Raw genomic sequence first — 25363 nt, forward strand, 5'->3', positions numbered from 1 at the left:
GTTAAACTGTTATGCAAGAAAGTTTTAGGAATACTATTCCTGTCGGTTCAGTTTTTTTTTCTCAATTATTATTATGAATCATCTTTGGTGAATAAGAGTAGTAAATTTTGAGTTGGCAATAATATAGAGCAGATTATATAACTGCCGCTATGACAATTGAAGAGTCGCAATGAAAACAATTCATAGCATTTTTTATTTCTCTTCATAATGAATGTTAAATGTTACGAGTTGTAATAGGAAAGTTCTATGCTGCAGATTTAAACACGCCCCTGATTTTTGTCATACGAACTATTGTTTACTAAACATTTTTCAATTCGAAAAATCATCCAAGCTCTCAAGAATTCTACTACATTTTGTCTTCTAAAAATGGGAATTTAATTTCTGTATTTTTTTTTGGGGGGGGGGAGGAAAAGGAGTAGAAAAAATTGCTATATAAATATAAAATTATACAATACAATCCATGAAATAGTAATTATATTCTTTTTATATAAAGATTTATCGAAATACAGAATTGTTAAAATTGAAAAGAAAATCAAATCTATTTATTTCTTTTTAACTTTGTAAATAAAGAGAAATAAATATATATAGATCCGTGTATACAAATGCAAAAAAAAAAAAAAAATCATCTCAAATGTTTCGACATATTTATATGTTTTAAATCCGATTCAAATAAATAAATAAAGGAAAAATGTGATTATATTTGTCTGTTTATGAATATGAAAGCCTAAAAAGGACGGAATTAAGCAAAAATAATCTGGTATCTAGTATTTATATCAAAATTGGAAATATGCATCAAATTTTCGGTCACATGTGTAAAATTCACTATTTGTCAATTTCTATCCGAATATTTGTAAATGCTTTCAACCAAAAAGGCAACAAGCCGATGGATGGGAATGAATTTTTGCTTTTTACATTAAAATGATAGAACTTCACCAAATTATGTACTTATTTAACCAACTTTATGAAGTATGGGAATGAGAAACCCTTAGTTAAGTGGATGGTCGCTCTTTGGTGGGTTTCGCAATAATGTAGGGACCAGTTACTTCTACTTCAATGATGGGACATGTCTCCTATAGCAGGGATCACACCACCACGGTTGATTATTTTTAGGTCTCAATTTTAACTTCCACCTCCGTGTTGCCGTGACGAAGTTCTCCGAATTACCCAGATACTTAGGCAGAATGGAATAACTTCGATATGATACCCATTTGGCAAACGAAAATTTTAAAATATATATATTGGATATAGGTACTGGATGATTTTAAATTATATATACTGGATTTTTTTGACTATATCATAAAACTCGTCATAATGTGGAAAAATGAAAGAAAGTTGAAGGGCAAAGATACTTTCTCCTAATTACAAAGTTAATATGCTTAGGATTAATTAAGATTTATGGTGATTTGCTTTCCAAAATACTCTTATCTTTGCTTGTCATTCATTCCACAAATATTACTGTCAAGAATTAACGAGACACATAACCACAAGGAATCACCCTCTTCTTGTCTCAGTTTCCGGGATATTCTGAACGATCGAATCCCCAAGATGGACACAGTGTATAGAGTCGCCGTTATGGCGTGATTCATGTATCCACAATTGGAATGTCACAATTGGAATGCGGATGGCAAATCTCAAGCCTTTGTAGTACCCACCGGGAAAGCAAGAGCAACCACCATATCGGAAGCTTCTTATTCTTCGAATTCTTCTTTTCTCGAAATTCCATGGGGATTTTCGAGAAAAACAAGCAATATACAATTCTTTCAAAAAATAAAACAGAAGGAAAAACTATTGTTTTTTTAAAAAATCATTTTTGTTTAATTTAAATAATTGAAACGAAGCAGTTTATCAAAAATTTCATCTTAAAGAGTCAAAAACCGATATTAAAGCGTTCCGATCTAAACCCAAAAGCGATTGTAATTTTCCACATAACATAATCCATTTAAACAAAATTTGAATGCTTTTCATGAATTTCATTGATAAAACAACCATTATCTTCAATTTTAACAGAATTCATTTTGTCAACAACAACCGCAAGAATTTTACTTCTCAAAACACCGTCCTGGGATTTGATATTCATAACTTATACTTGCGGCAATCGCCACCAAATGCAAAGTTAAATCAAAGGAAGAGTCCGGCGGGCTTATAATGTATTGAAGCGTAACACTTTTGAAAATGATCTGATGATCTGTAATCATACTTTTCCAATGTTTGACAACTCAATGAATTTGTGATGTGGAAAAGCATGTAATATATTCATCTCGCGTTTGGATTAGAACAATAAACAGAAGTATGAAAGTAAGTGTATTTCAAATGGAAAAGAATGTAAGGAAATGATATTAATGCTTATCATAGGATACGAATCATATTTGACATACGATCTTTTGATTCTCTTTCACCACAATCTTGCTTAAAAGGTATAATAAACTCCCGAATATCCGCTTTCCAGATTATTTATGATTGTTAATCTCAAAATATTCAATAACTTCAATCATGAATTCAAAAAAATTAAAAGATTGAATTTTGAGATTTTTTTTGTATTAAAAAATTATTACGCTACGTATTTTTGTATTGCAAAGTTTATTATGCAAAGTTTATTAGGTTATATGTGTGGGTCCCATATTGCATATCAAAAACGTTCAACGTTTTTTTTTTTTTTTTTAAACATTTCCATTTTTTTCAATTACTTTTTGGATTAGCTACTGAATTCGTTTAGCCGCGATTGTAGCGTCATTTAATTACACAGATAATAGGAATTTGTTGTATATATTTTAATATTTTAACTAATGTTGAAATCGTGAAAAGCGAATGATTTTAATATGAATGAAAGACATTATGTCAGTGTATGCATGTATGCGTGTTCCGCATTTCTCCTAAACAACTGTAGCCGAATTAAACCAAATTTTGCGCATTTATTATATAAAACCTGAGAAAGAATATTGTCAGTATATATAAGTACAAAAATTAATTAAATATTCAATTAAACAGAAATTATTAGAAATTTTGTCTTATTTTACTTGGAATTATTCTATTGTTTTTTTTTAACAGTTTCTCTCTTATTTTAATATATCTTTTGCCCATGTTTTTATTGCTGTTTAAAGTTAAGATTTAATCATTCTTAAAACTTAGCATAAAATAATTGCTTTAACGAGGATAACATTTCTTATACTTCATCATGTGAACAAAATTACTCTTCTTATATAACAAATATTGATAATTCATGTAAGCAATGAGCATCGATGGTAATTTAAAACATTCTGGTTTAATTGATATTTTAATTTTAAATAAAAACAGATGATAAAAATTTTAGATAACTTAAAGGATTTTGTACACAATAATATTTTATACAAAAAGTAGTTTTTGCGCTAAAAAGGTTATAGGTCAAAGGATTCTAATTCTGCGCAACGGCGGGTATATCAGTTAGATAATTTATAAATAAATATATCCTTATAGACATTTAAAATATATTATGCTTATAAATTTTTCATAATACTAAAATAAATTGGCGGTTTTACATTTGTAAAATATTGGCACGAATTCACATTTAAATTTGATACTCTGAATTAAGTTATGCCATTATATTTTTTTTCTCCTGAAAGTCTTCTATTAGAAAAAAAAAATGCTACTCTCACTATACGTTTGTTAAAAAGTAGAATAAGTAAATGAAGCAATAATTAATAAAAAAAAGTAATTATAAGTGAATGCAATTTGGGGTAAATTTTAACGAAATGCTAAAGTTAAGATGACACTTTAGTTAATTTTTTTCTTACTAAATTTGAAAAATCAGAAATTTTTAAAAGCGTCGTAACCTTATGTCATTCTAATATAAAAATTCTTTAAGTCCATTTATGTCGAATTTATGGGTTGAGAAAACTACCTTGAAAGCTGGAAAAGTGAATGGATATTCATTCGGTGGTAGGTATTTCAGTGACAAATAAATTACCAAGTAAAATCTGAAGGCAACGTAAAATTCGCAACTGAAAAATTCGTAAAGTTTATAAAAAAATATCTTCCAAATATAAAATGAAATCCTGAAACTTATAACAAAATAAGAAAAATTAAATTAAATTTTAAATTAAATTCTTCCTTAGAAAACGATTATAACTTACGTTTGATTACAAATTTAGAAGAAGAAAATTTCGAATTCACCATTTTTGAATTAAATTAGAGTAATAATTACATGAATCTAAGAAGCAGTAACAAGACATGGAAAGATAAGAGTGTAAAAAAAATCATTTACGGAATAACTTCACCGTTAGAAAATGAGAGCCAAATAATAATAAAAATAATAATAACAAAAAAATAAATAAATAAACTTAAAAAAAATATTTTAACATTATCATTGATTTAATTAACAGTAAGGGATTTCATCGAAGTATAGAAATGATGAAATTATTCAATCAGTTACTATCTATAGCTAGTTGCGATTAAAATTTTTTAAATGTTAATTATTATTCTGACAGTGTTCATCATTATTGATAGAAAACATATGCATCAGCTTATATTCTTGTTACACATTCATTAATGAAATTAATTTCGGATAACTTTCCAACATTCGTAAGGAAAAAAAAAAGATTTGAAGTTACAGTTAGCGTAGTTAGAGATTAAATAACTTGAGCAGTTACATATACAGAGTTAAAAAAAAAAAAAAATGTTAAAATCAGTAAGGCAAAATGAAATAAAAAAATTGTTACTTTTCTTATATTGTCTTTCAAAATGATTTCATACATCTCTAATATACTTGATACAGTGATTTAATAATTATTTGAAAGTTGATCCAATATACTTTCCAGAATTAGTATCAATGAAAGTTTCAAAGTCATTTATATGGTAAAAGTATCACCAAACTAAGATCCTTTTAATTTGATTTTAATTTTTGGGAATAAATAAAGTCGCAGGGTTCTAAATCAGGCGGAACGAGTGCGTAATTCAATACGGGACAATGTTATTTTTCGCCAAAAATTTATGAACAGGAAGTGAGATGTGATAATTGCATTATCATACAACAAACATCACCTGTTTTCCTCGCCATATTTATGACAAATGCAAGGAATTCTGGTTACCAAGGGCTTCAAAGCATTTATATAATGCACTCGTAGCACTTATTTGTCCAGTTAAAACACTCTTTTATGAATATAACCCTTGCTATCGAAGAAAGCATTAAACATTGTATAGTTAGTAATTTTTTTCGGCCGGTGGAAAGTTTTTGATTTCCATTCATCACATCATCGCTTTGTTTCAAGATCATATTGAAAACATGATTTTTCATCATTTGTAACGTCCATTTTAAGATGTTCGGATCATTTCCAATGGCTGAAGCAATGTTCTTTTATCGTGTACTTCATATTTTTATTCATTGAACAAAGTTTGTGGAATGAACTTGGAAGATTTTTTTGTCCTATTCTTCATGCAGGATGACTCGGATTTTCTCTTTCTTAATATTTAACGTTTTCTTAATATTCACAGCAATGTTTTACTTCAAAGTTACACGCACACTTCGTCAATAATTCTAGATATCCAAGATGAATTAATTCTTCCGATATTCTTACTTATTATGCTCTATAGAATCTCTTCAGTCGAAAATAAGTTTATGTCAGAGACAAATATTTGATTAATTTAAATAGAACATATCATATACAATATTTGTTTTATCAATTGATATGTTTCCAGGCACTTTTGGAAAGTTTTGTGTTTAATTTAATAACAGTTTTTTCTTCCATCTTAATAACTCAACTGAAAACACTTCAACAATAAACAGCCATACCGTTTGGGTTAATTTAACAAACGCGCACAATTTGACAGTACACCAACAAACCGCTCATGTTTATTACGAAATCGCGGTTACTGTGATAGTGCCACATTAAGCGAGATGTAGCCGAAGTTTCAAAAATTATTTGACGCAATGTGCATGTCATTTTTAAATCCACTCTCTCCACAAAACTGCAGTTAGAATCTTAAGAATTCATATTAAAAAAGAATAAAAAAATTTAACCTCTTAACTCTTGTCTGATTTGTAGATCAATTAACAGAACTTTTGGTATTAAATGTATAGGAAGGTCACAGAGCCTTCCCTTGATTGCAAAGAATTATGGTAAAAAAAAGTATAATTTAGTATAAGTCAGTTTCTATATATTGTTAAAAATAAATTTTTAATGAACCATGTAGTGACCATGAACCATTTCAGTGAGAAGACTTGTTAGCTCGAATGTCAAGTCGGTATTTTAATTCTCGCCAAATATTGGGCACTATTTCGGCAGCCTCACTAGATACATTTGTGATCCAAACTTTAAGTGAGTTAATATCTTCTAAGGGCATCTCATACACTTTTGCGTTTATCTAACTCCAAAATTGACATTGTACAGTACATTGTACATGGCCGATTTGAATTCGTTTAAAAACAACAACAACAAAACTAGACATTTTTTTTATTGATGTCATTTTGATATCAATCGATGTATAAGTCACTATTTCTACAATAGGTACGCAGTCTGTTACGTTATAAAAAATTTAAGAACGCCACTATTCCAAAGTAAAAATTTTACAGTATTATGTTCAATGGATCTTTTGTAATAATTTTTTTAAAATCAGGGCAGAAGTTTATGACCAACCTTTATAATTAAGTCATAGTAGTATTTAATTTAATTTTAATGATAAAAACATCACTTGGGGCTTGTATAACTTGTATACATAGATAGAAAAAAAATCACTTGGTTTGTATAACTTGCATAGATTGATAGAAAAAAAATCACTTGGGCTTGTATAACTTGCATTCATAGATAGAAAAAAAAATTAGCTTGGCTTGTATAACTTGCATGCATTGATAGGAAAAAAATCAATTGGGCTTGTTTAATTTGCGTACAAAAATTGAAAAAAATCACTTGGGCTTATTTAATTTGCGTACAAAAATAGAAAAAAAATCACTTGGGCTTGTATTCATAAATGCCTTTTATTTTTCTATGTACATTTATGTAATATTAAATGTCCCAAATAGGATGTATTATCTGATTAGAAAGTTAGTGAATTGGTAAGTCAAGGAATTAAATATTAATTAGCAAACAAACTTCGTAAAATCAGCGTTTCTGTCGTTTAGATATTCTGATTATTTCGTTGAAAACAACTTATCAATGATCATTATGGAAATGAAGAGTCAATCCATCTTTTTTTTTCGTTGACGAACTATTTTTTTTCTCTTGTTATTCACGACTTTTGTGATTTATAATCACGGAATTCTATTCGATTCTCAGACTGATAATTCAGCAGCTAGCAAGACACAATCGAACCAGAATGGTGAATGGCAATTCTATGCGATATATTCCATGTTTGCGTCTGCTTTAAAAAGAGGCGAAAAAGCAGGCAGTCTTTCAGTTCAGACAATTCCGAGTCCCGATGCCTCATTTGCATTCGCATGCTCGGTGATTCCTAATGTTTGTAGAATGAGAAAAACAGGGAAGAAGACCAAGATAGGAAGACCTCAATCCATGGATTTTGAATCACAATTGGCACTTTCGGGATATCTCCAGAATTTATTGTTGTCGTATATCATGGCCGGTTTTGCACGAAAGCCGCGAATTTTATTCATTTGATGGCTTACAAACTGCAATCTACAACCTATATATTATTGAAATTTACATATGACAGAGGAATCTCGACATTTACGGCGTCTGTGTTCGTGAAAATAACATACTAAGCGCCATCGATTTCTCGCCATAAAAATACGAAAAAAGACGCGGGACAAAAGGCTGTTCGATCGGTTTGATGCTTGAATGACGTTTATGGCGTCCAACTTGGCGTCTGTTTTTACGGCTACCGTCGGATGTTGGTGTTACTGCAAACATACGAAGCGAGCGAAACGCGATATCATCCTTATAACAATAGCTATTATTATGAATTATACATACAATGAAAATGCCCACGGCTGGAATATGTTTAAGGTCTGGAAAGTCGTGCCCAGATTGGGCACCATTAAACAAGAGCTCTTAATTAAAAAAGGATGCCTTCTTTCTCACAGAAACAGAGACATGATGCGATCATCTTGTAGAATAACTTTTAAACGTTTCCCCTTTCTCAAGCTAATTTGCATACAATTTTTTTCGTTGTGGTGTCATATTGTATTAAATTTATAGCTATGTGATATACGTTAGATGCATCACAAAATTAAAAAAAAAAAAACATTTTTTTTTTTTTTAATGAGTAGGAAGACATGATGCAAGTCATGATGCATCAGAACTTCTTAAAATATGTGTCTTATTACTCCTTTTTTAAGAAAGAAAATTTTTGTCACCTCCGCATAAAAGAATCAATTTATACTCAGGTGGTGCACGTTATAAAGGTCCCTTAGATAAATAATTAAAAAAAAACATTACCAGTATCTTCTTCCTTACTCAATAAAAAAGAAATGATTTAATTGATTTCTGGGTGAATTTCTTAAAGATTTTGAACGGCTACCTCGTTTCCGAGTAAAATGCTTCAATGCGATCCCATAATAGAATCAATTTATGCTCAAGTGATAAGTGTCAAAAGTGTCCCCTAAATAAATAAATAAAAAGTATCCTTTTTCTGACTTAGTGAAAAAATTATTTGATAACACGCAGAAGAATTTCTGAAAATAATTGTAATCATGACCTCATTTTTATGCAAAGAATTTTATCGGAACTTCGAAGTACTGTAATATATACTTAGGTGATGTGTGTCAAAAATGTCTCTTAAATAAAAGTAAATAAATAAATATATATATTTTCTTCCTCATCAGTAAGAAGAAATGATTTGCAAAATTTCCAAAAAGTTTTGCGGTCGTGATAACATTTTCATATAAGAAATTTTGCAGCCACTCCATAACAGAATCAATTTACGCTCAGGTATGCATGTCAAAAGTGCTTCTTGAATAAAAAAAATTATTTTCCTTCTCACCCAATGAGAAGAAATGATTTGATTGGCTGATAGAATAATTAGAAAAAATTTTCCCTCTTAACCCATTTTCTCACATGAAATTTTTGTTGTAATCCAACTGAATACAAATAAAATATCAATTTATATTCAGATAATAAATCTAAAGGGTCATATCCATCTATATATATCTATGTGTGTGTGTGTGTTGGCACTCCACACGCCAGACCGTCTGACCAACAGCTACCAAATTTGGCACATGTATACCTTAGAGGTAGGAAATGTGTACCTCTGAGCGATTTTTTTAATTTTTAATTAGAATTTTAATTAATTAAAAAGTAAGAGAAATTTCGGCGTTTTTTTCTCTGTAACTTTCGAAAATATTATTGCACAAAAAATGATTTTCACAACAAGTTAAAGTTTAAAAAAACTATCTTTTTAATGATACCAGTGTTTTAAATTATAAATTAAGTTTCTATTTTCAATGAATTTTTTAAAAAATATTTTTAACTATACTTTTCAATAATTTATTTCGCGCAAAATCAAAATAAGGTTTAACCTGCACAAGCATGTTTCGCATGCATGTGAAAAAAATTAGCTTTTATCAACGTGTAGCCATCACATTGATAAAGATTCAAATAAAAAAATATATATATTAAGTATTACTGAAAATAAACGCAGAAAAGTGTTATTTTCAGTTGGTAAATAAAAAAAATAAAAAAATCGCTCCTATTCAGAGAGAAGAAATAATTTGATTGACTATCCGAAGAATTTTCTAAAATTTCTGCTATCGTAATCTCATTTTCATACAAAATTTTTTGTCATTATTTCATATTAAATTGAATTTATGCCTACATCACACGCATCACATAATTAAAAACAATTAAAACATTCTTTTTTAATTGCATCACATAATAAACATCACACAATTGAAACATTCCCTTTTTAAGAGAGAGAGAGAGAGAGAGGAGGCAGGCTGCAATCAGATTATTGATTTTTATCACGACTTCTTAAAATTTGTGCAATCGCGAACCCATTTTCAAGGAAAAAATTTTTTGTCATTGTTTCATATTGAATTGAATTTATGCCTACATCACATACATTAAATGCATCACATAATTAAAAGCAATTAAAACATTCTTTTTTTAATTGCATCACATAATAAACATCACACAATTGAAACATTCCCGTTTTAAGAGAGAGAGAGGAGGCAGGCTGCAATCAGATTATTGATTTTTATCAGGACTTCTTAAAATTTGTGCAATCGCGAACCCATTTTCAAGGAAAATTTTTTTTGTCATTGTTTCATATTGAATTGAATTTATGCCTACATCACATACATTAAATGCATCACATAATTAAAAGCAATTAAAACATTCTTTTTTAATTGCATCACATAATAAACATCACACAATTGAAACATTCCCGTTTTAAGAGAGAGAGAGGAGGCAGGCTGCAATCAGATTATTGATTTTTATCAGGACTTCTTAAAATTTGTGCAATCTCGAACCCATTTTCAAGGAAAAAAAAAATTGTTACAACTTTATAAAAGAGTCAATTCATTCTCACATCCTGTTACATGTCAAATGAGCCTAGAAAATCTAATTCCAAAATTCTGATTCATTTTTTAAGAAGGAAAAGGATATGGGTCATAAAAACAGCTTAAGACACCGTGCAGCTTAATAGAAATAGATATAATTACATTGACGCAGAGATAAAATGCAGTTACATTTATCATAGGGACAGTTACGTCAAGACATAATTTCCACTGGAAATGTCAAGAAAACAAGAAAGAATTGGACAATGAAAAATAAAACGAAGGAAATTAAATTTTTAATTAACTATTAGTAAATATTATTGAAACTTTTAAAATCAAGACAGTTTTCACTACATATTTGTTTTCTATTTAAAAATGTTTAACAAATCGAAAAAGGAATGGGCCATTAAAAATTTCAGGGTCTGAAAAATTTATTACGTGCTTCAGCTTAGAGTTAGGAATTGCAGGTGAATAGTCATGATTTATTATTGCTGTTCAAAGAATTTTTGCCTATTTTAGAACTAGATGTTTTTTTTTAAAGATGAAAATTTTGAAAAGATGGTATTTGAGAAATTGCTAGTTTTGATATTAATTAAATCGTGTGTTTATCGGTTTGTATCTTTACAGATTTTTTGATATTTAGAAAACAATAACAGTAATTAAGAGTATTATTTTCATATAAACACCTCCCTAAAATTTGCTATATAATTGTTTTAAATCAGAATAGATGTTTAACATTTATTTTTAGTTAAAAAAAAACTTTCGAAGTTGTAATTCTAAAAACTTCTATTTAATCAGCTTTTTTTCTTCAATGTGATATAAAACAGTAAAATATCTTAAGTTCAAGAGTATTTTCACAAATTTAAAAAAATTACAGATTTTTGAAAATATTTTTAAAATTTATTATTTACGTTAACGAATGCTTAATAAATAATTAGTTAATAATAAATAATAAAAAATTAGATATACCAATTATAAAGTTACCTACGTTTTCTGTTAATAGTTTTTTTTATTAATTTAGTAAACTATAATGTTATTTTTTAATGAGTAGAAATAAATATTTTTTTAAATTTGAAAATAAAATTTATTTTATATAAAATCTCAAATGAAAAACAACAACTCGGATTTTAGTTGTAAACATTCTCGGATGTCCATACAATTTTAGTACAAAATCTGGCGCTATAATTATTTTACACAACGTTACATCCAGTTGACAAACCTAACCACATATTATAATCTGGCAGATATCAGACCAGTTTATGTTAATTATTGTTTATGCGGAGGAGGAATTAACGAATAGCAGGATTAACGGAAATTCATTAAAAAACCCATTTTAATAACAAAGCCTTTTTATGTATCCCAAAATATTACAAAGAATACCATATTATACAAAGAATTATGTTATATATAATTGAGTATTAAAAAATATAATTTAATAATTATTGTTTATGCGGAGCTTCATTAAAATACCCATATAATGAGGGTTTCTTTTAAAGCATTTTTCATTCGACCTTCTGAAAACGTCGGCCTATTGAAAAGACCTGATAATGCCGAATTTCAAAGAGTCAATCTATTGTCATTAGCATGTTTCACTGTAGTCTTACTTTGTTTGGTCATCTTGTCCATTTTTTTTTTTCTGGGCGATGCTTTCTAGATTTAGTATTACTATGCTGCATTGCATTTGATGCGTATGATATAAGCTAACTGCACTATTTTAAAATTTCATGCAATAATTCAGAATTTCCAGAAGAAGAAAAAAAGTCAACATAGACTAATCGTCAACGATTCGGCTATTTCACGAAAATTTTTATTAATATTGATCGAAAATGTTTGGGTATAAAATTATAAACGAAATTATTTTTCAACGCTTGTTTTAAATAATGCTGGTGACATTTCCATTTTTTTATTTTCCCATATAAGAGTGTACAAAAAAAAAAAGAAAAAAAGTTTGGGCTCATTAAAAAGATTCGACCCCGATCTTTTAACAAATCGTCCCTCTTTAAATCAATCTGATTTCCAAAAACACATTTTTGGAAATGTGGATCTGTGAAAAGCCTTATCCAAAAGCGGGATGAAATCTGATTAGTGGACTATTCACTGAATTCGCAAAATTTGCATAGATTTCGTTTATAAGAAATCTATTTGTTTGCCTGTGCCCAAGTGAATACAATAACTTAAAAATTCTTGCAGTTAATTTGATAAAAATTAAGTATAGTGAGAATCTGTCAGTTTATAATACAAGCATATTATTTTCCTGAATCATTGTTGGATCTTGAATTAAAGAGTCGGTCATTTGTCAGTCTAATATACTTGTGAGAATGTGAGCTCGGTAGTTTGAAAACACAACATTAAAAATTGAATGTTCTATATAGTTTTATCCTCGATATTGTAGACTCCACTACATCAAATTTTGAATTCTGAAAAACACGACAACCAAAATCCATACCATTTTTTTCTTTCTCATATACGGAAATAATTTCAACGATAATGTCAATAGAACTACAACTCAATATTTTCTCTTTTAAGAAAAAGTATTGTATTTGTCAAAAAAAAAAAAAAAAAAAAAAAAAAAAAAAATCGAACTTGAAATTTTAACATATCTCCATTTTTCATAACCCCTTGTCTTTAAGTCCACAAAAAAAAAAAAAACATTTTTGAAACTATGCCTGTCTGCAAATACGATAATTCAAAAACTCATTGAGCTTCACTGATGAAATTTGGTATGTGAATTTTATACCAAACTTCTAGTTTTCTATCAAATTTTGAGCAAAATCTATTTGGTGAAAATCCATCTAAGTGAAGGAGAATGCGGTAATTATAAAACGGAATTAGCTAAACGGATAAAATTTGGTACAAAAATTTAGCAGCTCTGTTCAAATAATGTAGCTCTTTCAAGGAGTTGACCATCTGTCTGCACACGCATATAATAGCAAAAATGCTACAAATCAGATAAATGAAATTCGGTATATAGTTTTAGCATTTAAAGCATAGTATTTTTAACCAAGGATCAATTCTGACCCAGAATTGATCATCAGTTAGTCTGTACCTTTACATGCATATAAACTACATAACTCATTAATTCAACTTCAAATGAAATTTATCTAAAAAGACAGCTTAGCATGAGATGCGTGTATTTTTAAGAAATTTTGAATTAAATCAGTCAAAAATTTGGCCATCTGCCGGTCTTAACATACTTAAGTATGTAAACACGATAACTCAAAAATGCAACGATTTAAATAAATGAAATTTGATATTTGATCTTATTATTAAAATTGTAGCTGTGCGACACATTTTGATTTCATTCAACAAGAAAAAAATGTTTAAGATGCAACAGGGGTTTTCTTCATTATACTACGACGCGCACTCCCTCTGGAGGACATTTCGAAAATGAGGATGAGAAGCTTTCGATATGATGGTTGGTTCTCGCCATCCTGGTGGGTACAGAAAAGGTGGGAGTTAGCTACCTCCCATCGGTGACGGGACTTGCTTCCTACTGGAAGGACTCTGTCGTGGCCGATGATGGCCCTTAGGACTGAAGCACAGTTTGCGGTGGTCCTGTCATTCAGTTTTCCCCGTGTACCTTAGGGCGGATCGGAGTAATCAATTTATGATACTACGAAGAGCATGATTCTTATGTGAGCATTTGTAGTGTCCACGCTTTTATCCAAAATCCTTAATTTAGAATACCAGGGGAGGGAGAAATGTAACACCTTTTTTTAAAGAGTATGAGAGAAAATTTCAGGTAGACCATTCCAGTTGAGTTTTTTATTGTACTATGTAACTCCTAAAAATTTGAAAACCTAGTTAATCCGATATCTCATATTTGATTAAGAAATGCATTTTCTGATTCCTGCCATAAAAAAAACTTATTATAAATTCACGAAAAGAAATAGTTTCCACCTCTCAACTCAAACAATGGATTACGGAAGCGTTAGAGAAGCAAAAAGAAGAAGAATCGAAGTTTTCAGTTTTCTGAGATATTTATTCAGCTAGTAAAAGTCACGATCTTAATTATATAAGCTATTTTTATTGAAACAGTAGGTACTTACTCGAGAATTCATGAATAAAGAGACCAAGACCATATTTGCTGATAAACTAAGAACACCTGATATTAACAAGGATTTTCGCAATAAATTGAAGCAGTGGCGTGACTTCATGTAATATTTTCTGCGTTCGATTGTTGATCTGTTCTATATTTCGAACTGTAGATGAAAATCGGAGAATGACAGCATTTCTCTAGAAGTTACTTTTCTATATTTGGTCCTGTATTTGGAAGCAGATAAAAATAAGATTGCCGTAAATAAGTAAATGCATTTCAAACAATCAATAGAGACTAGGAGCAATTGTTATGTCTTTATGATTAAATTGTAACATATTTTCACGAAAAAAAGCATCGAATGCATTTCAACTATCTGTACACCCAAGTCAACAAGATTTGAAAACACATATCCGTCCACAATTTTAGTATGATGAATTAAAGGGATGAAATAAATGAATAAATAATTTCAAAATTTCAAAAATAATTTCAAATGAATCAAATTTCAAAATCGATCTCCTTTTTTAATCTCCTCCCCATGCACTTTATTCAGAATGGCTTGAGTTTGAACTTATTTATCCCAATATTTCTCCAATGAGAAGCAACAAAATCGATTCAGCCATTCGAAAGTAATGCTTTAATAAGCATACAGCATGCAAATATATATACATTGACTTTTACATACTATAAGAGTCAGCAGCTATAAACTTACTTAAGAGGCATAAACCGAAACGAAATACAATTATTTGAAATTCATTGGTATTGACAGAGCAATCTTTCAGTTACTTCTCAGAATAAAAACCACTGGTATTTTGATATTTTGTCAGAGCATTGAATCATTTTTGTAATCCTATGCAATAGGAGCCCGCTACCTAGAATTGGAGCCTATGTATGGTAGATATCTGCATATTTTTGTTTCTGAGAAAATCCTAACTGGAAAAAAATTTCTTTAATTGCTAGAAAAGATAAAAGTCACCGTGAGAAAGATTTGGATTATATGTTGGATGGTGAAATATCTACCAAAGAAATTCCTGCAGCAGAAAATTTAGAGTGTTAAAAGTTCTACAGTAGAGTTGTTAAAGAGAAGCTTTAGAATGGTGAAAAGTTAGAATATAGTTGTTACAGAGAAAGTTTACAATGCTAAGAGGGTTATAATAGTTGAAATCACAATGAGACGAAGTGAGCAAGTCATAATGAAGTGAAGAAAGCCAAGAGTGATTTGAGTAGGTCACAATGAGACGAAAGAAGCAAATCATGATGAAGTGAGAAAAGCCACAAATGAAAAAATATAGCCCACGATGAGATGAACTGAGAATGCACAATTAATTGAGAAAAGTTAAGACTGAAATGAGTAGTTCACGATGGGACATGGCTTGTTCACTGCATTCCACATTCCATTTGGAAGACTTTTGCTAGGTGCAGACTCCATTCTTAGATGGCAAGTTTCTGTTACATCGAACTATAAAATTGTTCTCATGATATGAAAAATTTTACAATGCCAATGGCTTTGTTTTTCAGAAATACTCGTAAATTACTTTGTCTGTTATTTAATAAATGTTTCCCCAAAACTAATTTTATTTCTTCTTATTAAACACAGGAAATTTATGTTCAGGCTGTCTCTCCAACATATTACTTTACGACATATTTAGTCATATTACTTTTGTTATATTTCATAATTTTTGATCATATTACTTACACAATATTCAAAAATAGGATATTTATATTAGTTCTCGAAATTTCATAATTTAAAATGCGCACAAGGTATTAAAAAATATGATCGTAGAGATAATTCGAGCTTTACCATGAATTTTAAAGTATCGTAAGTAAATATATTGCAATATAAAATATCTTATAAATGTTAATAATAAAAAGGAACTTACCTATTTGAAGTAATATTTTTCGCTTAACACAGTTTTCAGTCTATGAATCATATTATCTCAAGACAATTTATGAATTATAGTTTCCCTTGATTATACATTGTTTCATGGAAGAAGTTTCTTTTTATTATTTTTCATCTTTCTTGACTATTAGAGAAAAAATAGTTTTTTGTAGCCGAATTTTAAACTATCAATCTCTTATTAAGAAGTGAGTTGCGTTAATTTTGACATTATCAACCAATTTCCTTTTTTTAGGAGCACTTTTATAGAAAAATGCAGCCATTTTATTGAAAACACCTCGTTGTACAAAAAATTTCAGGCAAATACTTTGTAGAACTCTAAATAATTACTCAACAGATATCACAACCATTATGTTGTGCTGATACCGAAAATTTTCTGCCTTTTTTTTATTTTACAATAATATGCTTATATTAATGTTTGATTTCGTAAATTATGCTCTTCTAACAAACTGATGGATCTAACAAATTTTAATGTAACACTGTAGTGTTACTGTAGATTATATTACTAATACTATATGCCATTTTCGCTTCAATCCCAACTTTATTCTGGCATTTATGGGCACTCTATTGACTGTCCGGAAAATTTTCAATATACTAATTCGATAGCATATTGTCATGCGTGTGTTAACAAGAAATTCCACTATAACTCCATTCAACATGGTGATGCGATTTCATGCACTATCTAATGAATTTGAATACCATCGGCTGCGATGGCCTGGTGATGGGTGCGATGGCCAATTTCAAGTTCGAGACCCTATTCCACCACAGATCCATTGTGTAATAGGATTTGGTGCACATTAAATCAGCCGGGTCCAATTGTTCCCCCACTGGAGTGGTGTGGAAGTTTGGATAGGGGTGCCAGATCAAGTGTCATCCTCGTCATATGACCGTGGTTCAAAATTATGAGGTCCGTTCGAAAATAACCCTAGAGTTGCTTTAAAAACGGGCTAATATAACTAAATTAAACGAACATGATGTACCAGCAGAACGTGTAATCAGTATGTTACTATTGATTGGTGCCGTGCAGAAATATTCACGAACGGTTTTTTTCCCAGGGGGATGGGCTTGCAATAAACTGCCGATTTTCACAGAAAAGGCTCGAAAGAGTTTTTGCGGAGAATCGAAAATGTTTCTGCTAGAGCTCCGCCATAGCGTGAGTGAAGTGCACGTCAAATCTGATATCTAGGATCAAATAATCTTTCTCTGACATGCCATGGATATTTAGAGATGAGATCTGATTCAGGAATCACCTTTGTAATCTAATAAGATTTCAAAATTTTGAGATCTATACCAAAGAAAGGGGGATTATTATTTCATTAAAACTAAGAAAACTAAAAGCCTGGGACTAAATGTGACCTTTTCCTAAAAGTGTTTGCACATTACAAGAAAATATCCTTCATGATATTCCGTTTCATAAGTACGTTAATGTAGAAGGAAAAATAATTCAGGCAAGTTTTAATGTCTGTTCTATACTGATGGTTAAACTTAAAAAAAAAAAAAAAAACACTGAGGGACTTAATAACGAGTTTCCGTTTCACTCCTTTTTCGATACTACTTAAATTCAACAGTTAAGAATGATCGATTTATTGTGAATGTTATTTAATACAAAAGAGAGACAGAAAACATGTTGATAAGTTTTTTCACACAACTTCCTCTATATTTTTAAACATCCACTACTTCTTTAAATTACATTTTTATGATGGTGTTTCTGGAAAAAACCAAAAACTTTATTCACATTTGCGCTTGTATTTTTTTTTACTATCACGTAAATTACTACCTTGTTTATGATACCTATATTTTGCGTGACGTATATACAAAACTTCGATTTCATGTAAGCTTTGTTGTGATTTCCGAAGCAAACAGACTCTTATTTGTTGTGAAACATATCAACAATGAAGCCAGTTTTTAGCGTGCTGATATCCTGGGATTATTTCTTTGTATCGCAGCAGCTGTACGCAATGATTCGCTCCTAAAGCGTTAATTTGAAGCTTTAGTACAAATGGATAACAGTGCTGCTAAAAAAGCTTTCTTTATAGGACAAACAAGCTATCACAAACTTGAGTGCCGGATATTGTAGTAATTTCTTTGAAAAAGCGACTATATTTAAGGTGATTATAAATATTTAAAAGCGCTACTTTTGTTCACACATAGATCTGCTGAAAGTTGGATTGTAATTCCACAAATTATTCTTTTCGTGTTAGAATGTCACACTTCTTTTTTTTAAAATGTTGTTGAATAAAAGTTAAAAATAGGTTTCAAATTTTTAAATCGCAATGTCAGACTTCAAATGAAAAGTACAAGAATCAGTTTTTGTATGTTGTTGAGTTTATTCTTTTTAGCAATGTCGAAAAGATATTTTAAAATTCTCATTTGCATTTGTTTCTTTTGTCGTTGGTTTACTTAAATCAGAAAACTTATGCTAACCAGTTTCACAAAGGAAGGTGTTTATTTGCACCTATATATAACGCTAATTGCGCAAATACAATAGCAACCTTTTTTCAAACATTACTCATATTTTGCGTGTGGTGGAATTGCATTATTAGAGATAATTTTTGGTATTATTTGAAGGTATTGCGTGAATGAATGAATCAAATTCTTGTGAGACATTTCCATAAATTTCCGGGGGGGGGGGGAGGATACGTATTTAGAAAGAGGAATAAAAAGGTAAGATACTTTTGTGCAGGTTAACCCTTTCTAAGACCGTTAGAAGTATGCTTCCCACCAAATTTATCAATCTTTGTAGGAAATTATGTAGGTTGGCATAAATTCTGACAAATTTTTTTAGAAAGACAGAAACTTAGATGCTTTAGTTCTTTATCTCACACAAAATGATGTGTCTTGGTTTGTCACTTAATTATTAATTAACCAAATTAATTAATTAATCAAATTAAATTGATCTAATAAGCTAAATGAATCCCTTTTCTTATTCTAATTTCAAGCCTAAAAATATTTTAACATAATATGACTAGAAAAAAATGGCCCTTTAAAAGGTTAAACAAATTAACTATACAGCGTTGAAGATGATTCAAAATCCATAAAGAAATATTTAAAGATCCATAGAAAAATATTTAAAGATCCTTAAAAAATGCTTCAAAATCCTTTAAAAAAATATTAAAAAAACAATACTTACAAAGTGAAATTGTGCTTTAAATTAAAGCGATAGAAAACTTTCTTCAGTGAAAGCCCTCAGCCAATGATCAACTCTCAAACCTTTCATATTAGGATTTTTTGTATTGTTGTAATAATATAATGTTTTATTAATGTCAGCATTCCTTTGGATTCATATAAAGATCTTTAATTCCAAGATTCAAGAAATGGCTGTCTCCTCTAATAATCGCATTGTTACAAACCTCTCATTTGAGGATTTTTTTTTCTTGTATACCCGTATGATAATTCATTATTAAAATATTCTTTTGAATTCATATGAAGATCTTCCTTCCAAGATTTCTGTAGCAGCTGCAAAAATCAAAGAAATAACTTGAGCTATCTCATCTAATGACCAAATATTTCAGGTTAGGATTTTCTGAATTATGATATCATATAATAAGTCTCATTGATAGTAGTAGTCCTTTGGATTCATATGAAGATCTTTATTTAGAATTTCTGTAGCTACTCCAATCATTTGAAAAATAACTTGGGTTATATTTTGAGTGTGCTAGAAATACATAGCTCAGACATAATTTTTTGTATTGTTTAAAGTACCATTTAAATGAATGAATCAGGCTGTTGTGAGACATTTCGAGAAATTTCTAGAAAAAAAAAAGGAGTAAGGTATTTAGGGATAAGATAAAAAAGGTAACGTATTCTTGCACAAGAAAGCAAATTAACTATACATCGTTGAAGATGTTTCATAATACATGGAAAAAAGTTTAATGAGTGATATGCAGAAAAAAACAACTTATAAACCGAAAATTTGTCATTAAAGCGATAGAAACTTTCTGCAGTTTGGGTCTTTCATCCAACGACTGGTAATCAAACACCTCATGCTAAGATTTTTATAGGTAGTATTGTGTAATAAGCCAAATCAATGACAGTAGTCCTTTGGATTCATACAAAGATCTTTATTTCAAAATTTCGGTAGCGATTTCAGTGATGCAAGGAATGCCATGCCTTGAGTTGTCTCATCTAATAATCACATTGTTACAGACCTCTCATTTGAGGATTTTTTTCTTATAGCGACCCGTAAGACAAGTCTCATTATTATAAGTCTTCCTTTGAATTCATATGAAAATCTTTATTCCAGGTTTTCTGTAGCTGCTCCAATCATCCGAGAAATTGCTTGGGCTGTCTAATATAATGACCAGTATCGTTACAAACCTCTCAGATTAAGAATTTTTTATTATAATGTCATATAATAAGGCCCATTGATTACAGTAGTCCTTTGAATTCATATGAAGATAGTTACAGCAAGATTCCATTGCTGTTTCAGCCAGACGAGAAATGCTTTGGGCTGTCTCATCTAATGACCGGCATTATTACAAACCTTTTATGATATTTTTTGTATATATATCTTAGCACCAAATGCATCAGTGACAACTATCTTTTCGATTCGTTTGAAATTTTTTATAGCTGTCATGAAAGAAAAATCCTGTATTCGTGTCATGTAATTACCTATGTCCATCTGCATTGAAGGTGCAAAGTCTGAGTCAGTGTTTACGATTACAATTTAGACTAAATTTGTTCTATCAAATAGATCCTTTGTGTTTAACGATTTTTTTTGCCTTCATTTGGGTTTTTTTCTTATTTGAAAATAGAGCACTTGTCTTTTCCATAATTTCATCGCTTGAATTTTGAAGCTACTTTATGATTGCTTATGGATATTTGTAATTGTCCGAATTTTTTTCATAGATCTCTAAGGTTTGTACCACAAGTTTTGAAACACTCTGTATGATATTTTTTTATTATTATTGAAAGAAAACTGGATGGTTTGGAGAAGACAGACAGTTAGATATTATCAATATTGACAATTGTTAGGGCTCTTATTTTGGACAAGATGAATCTATACATTACTATTTTTAAAGAGAGAATATAGATAAAAGAAACATATTCATGAAACAATTACATCATCAAAAATATTACCTTTCACTATTTGTTTTAATTATTCAGTTTTAGTTTTAATCGTCTACTTCCTTGCTATGTGCAATGAATCAATAATATATGACTAACTCATATATAATAACTCAGAAACAATCCTACATATAATTGGGTTCGATAGTACGATGGGCACGAAAAGTTCCTTAGAAAAAAAGAAAATTCAAATTTAAGAGTAATTTTAGGCAATATAGTAAACAAAAAAAAAATTAAAAAAAGATTTTTTTAATAAAAACTAAATACTATTTAATTATAATACTGGATATTTTTTAAATAATCAAGCATTTTATTTTTTAGAATTATAAAATAACATACTTAAAAAGGGTGATTAAATAGAAATATTCGTAGAATAATGTTCTAAATTTAAGTGATAATGTGGTTTTAATTTGAATGAGTTCGAATACATGACTACATGAAAGCAGAATCTCGAAAACGAATGTTTACAGAATACTCAAAACAGATTTTTTTTAACCACTTTTTAGTCTTCTCAAAGTTACGCCGGATAAATAAACGATAATTCCAATTTGCAAAATGCAAGCAGTCTAAGTGTAGCATTGGTATAAATTTAAACCATATCGTGCATTTTGCGTACATATGAATTAGATTTCAGGAATTCCTAAAATATTTATATAAAGAGAATTTATTTCAAAAATTAATTTGAATTTTAAAATCTTTCCTTAAATTTTCAAATATTTTATTATTAATAAATGTTCTATAAAATAAATAGATCCTATCCTTTTAGTAAGATGGGTACGATAGTGATATAAGAGATTAGAGTGAACACTTAGGGTCTTAAAAAATCCATTTCGGTATAAATAGCAAGATGAGAATTTATTACTATTATTATTTAAGAAAATCAAATTCTTAACTTGCTTTGAAATTTTTTCCCTATATATCATGATAATTTTATAAATAATTAAATACAGATATTTCATATTTATTAAACTTTCAGCCACGGGTCGTGCTTTATTTATTCGTTTCTTGAGTAAAATCAAAGGTAATTTTTAATCGCTATTGCATAGAAAATTTTTTGAATTTAATTAACAAAAATTGTTATTTTCCCGATGAAGTAAATTTCTATTTATAAGTATTGTTAAATTCAAATTTTAAATAATGAATGATTTTTATCAAAATTGAAGAATTGAAATAGAATTTCTACAAGGTTAAAAAAATGCAATATCAAGACAAAAACCGATCATATCAAACTAAAAGCTGAATTCAAGTATAATAACTGCAATGCCAAAAACAAAAAAGGATCAGGTCAAACATAAAGCTGAATTTAAGTACCGTCACAAAAATTAATATTAAATATCAAAAATCTAAAATGTTTCCATTTTTTTAAAAAAAATTACGGCGTTTTATAGTAAATTTTAAAAGTAATAGTTTCTCCCCTTCTCAAGTGGTAGATAATTTTCTACTTTAGTGAAATAATCAGATACTTGTAGTTCAAAAAAAAAAAAAAAACCCACAAACTTTATGCTAAAAAATAAAGTTTATAGTTCTCAAAAATTCGATGATTTGATTTCACTATTAATGAGGTTTTGCAAATTAATACAATGATTTCGGATTAATTCGATTTTTAAAATTATATATTGATCATGCTTTCTCTTGAAAATGTGATTAAGAGAAATAAAATGCACAAAATTTTTTTTAAAATACTCAAATTAAAAACTTAACTGAGGCTCTTAGTTTTGATTACTATTATACTAGAAACTGTTTGATTGAAAAAAAAAAAATAGAAATTCTTTCATGTCATTTTATAGCAGTTTAAATTAAGAGGATGCATTGTTTATGCGTTTCATTTTTATGTTTGATTTCATTGAAAAAAAGTTATTATCAAAATTTTATGCTTATATAATTCTTTACGACCTTTTAATGAATAATTGTAAATTTCTCTCTGTTTCCGCTTACAAAAACGGATATCGAAAAAATTGAATTGAAATGTTTTTAGCTACAGCCATTTACAATTACTCTTTCAATTTTAGCATCACTAATCCTTATTTAATATATGACTGTATATCAGTGTAACATTTCTGAATTTACTTTCAATTTTTTAAAGAGAATATTTACGGATCACTCACTCACTCAGTTTATAAAAGAATGATTTAGTCACTTTCAAATTTTGGACTAACGCGCCATCTATTGGCCTTCCTCTGAAACGACCTTTGATTTCATCTGATGACACGCACAAAGAAAGCAACTTTCAGGAATCAACAGAACAATGTATAGAGTATGGGTTTTGTGTCCTTGCGTAGGATATCAAATTGGAAAGAATTAATTGATTAAAAATTTCTTGATGGAGAATAATTTGGATTTTAATTTCTGAAAATTACATAGACTTAAAAAAAAGTTTATTAAAAAGACAAATAATTTAATTCAAGCATACTATGAATCTATTATATTTATCGCCGCTTTTTCCAAGTTTTTGTTGTGTTTGTATTCGTTGTTAATATCTAATTAATTTAAAAATGAATTTAATCCGGAAAATATATCCATTGTTTCTCAGGACGAGATTATTTCCAAGTTTTTTGCTTTTAAATTATTAATTATTTATTCATTTGACAAAAAAAAAAAAAAAATCCTTAAAATTTTACTTATATTTTAGAATTTGTAAGCACAACAAATATTCATAGAAAAAATTAAAGTTATTGCTCTTCAAATCAGCCGAATTACCAGAATTTTAATATTTCATAGTTTCCCGTGAAAATTTGATGATCTTAAATAACTTTTAAAAACCACAGAAATGTAATTTTTTCTATAAGTGATAGTTTTATACTGATCTATACTGATAGTTTTTAAAGGATGATATAAAAAAAATCGTTACACACTTCGAGTGGTAACATAAAAGTATCTTTAAAGCATAGAATATGATGGCAGCCATTTTCAATGATGCAATTAAGTCTCATTGACTGTCAAATAAAAGTATTCAAATTTTGAGGTTCAAATTTTGATATTGATTTATTTTGAGGTTTAAATAACCTCAAAATAAATCAATATCAGTAAAGTAAAGTCAATCAATATCAGTAATCCAATATCAGTAAAGTAAAAAAACTGTTATTTAAATATTTCTCTCTACCATGTTTTGATTATTTTAAATTTAGCCTGCTAAACATATTTTGGGTGTTCCCATGTTCTTTGCTTGCATGTGTTGCCATGTTCTTGTACTGCACATGCTCATTGCATCTTAATTATTTATATATAATTAAATAAATATCTAATTAATTATCATAAAATCTTTACCAAAACCCTCCTTATACTTTATGGTATTTGCGAGTCAAATTTCAGGAAGTCAACTTAGAAGTTTATATTTCTGAGAAGTTTATATATAGGAAAAAAAAAATGTTTCACGAAAAATTATGTTTTAATTTTGCTGTTATAAATCATTCATAAGAAAGAAATTCATGTTCAAAATTCATTATACCCGTATTCATTTAATTTTGGTCTCCGTTGTTTATTCCGTAACGAAAAGTAAGGGAAAGTGGAACAATAGGCTCAGTGAGTTTTAGAGCCCTTTGCAGGAGGAAAAAGACGTGTTCTAGATCTATCCAAGACAATGTGTAAACATCAAGAGCAACATGTTTATTATGTTACTGTGATATGAAATAAACAATATTTTTAGAAGTTTGATAAAAGTGAAATATTTAGCCATAGCGACGTCTTAAATTTATATGATCTGTTTAATGAAAGAGTCTTTAGAATAATGAAGTAGGCGAAAGAGATAGAAAACATGAAAAAAGGAATAGTGAAAGAATACACTTTTAAAATGATCAGCAGTTATTATTATTATTTTTTTTGTTTATATTTTTTTTGTTCCATAAGTGATTTGTAATCCATTTTGCTATACAATTAGAATTTTGTTATCATTTGAATTCTTTTTTTAATTTTTTGAAGGTTTGGGGGTGTGGGAAGGAGGATCTCAATT

Source organism: Argiope bruennichi, chromosome 6 (genome assembly GCF_947563725.1).
Source record: "Argiope bruennichi chromosome 6, qqArgBrue1.1, whole genome shotgun sequence".
NCBI lineage: Eukaryota > Metazoa > Arthropoda > Arachnida > Araneae > Araneidae > Argiope > Argiope bruennichi.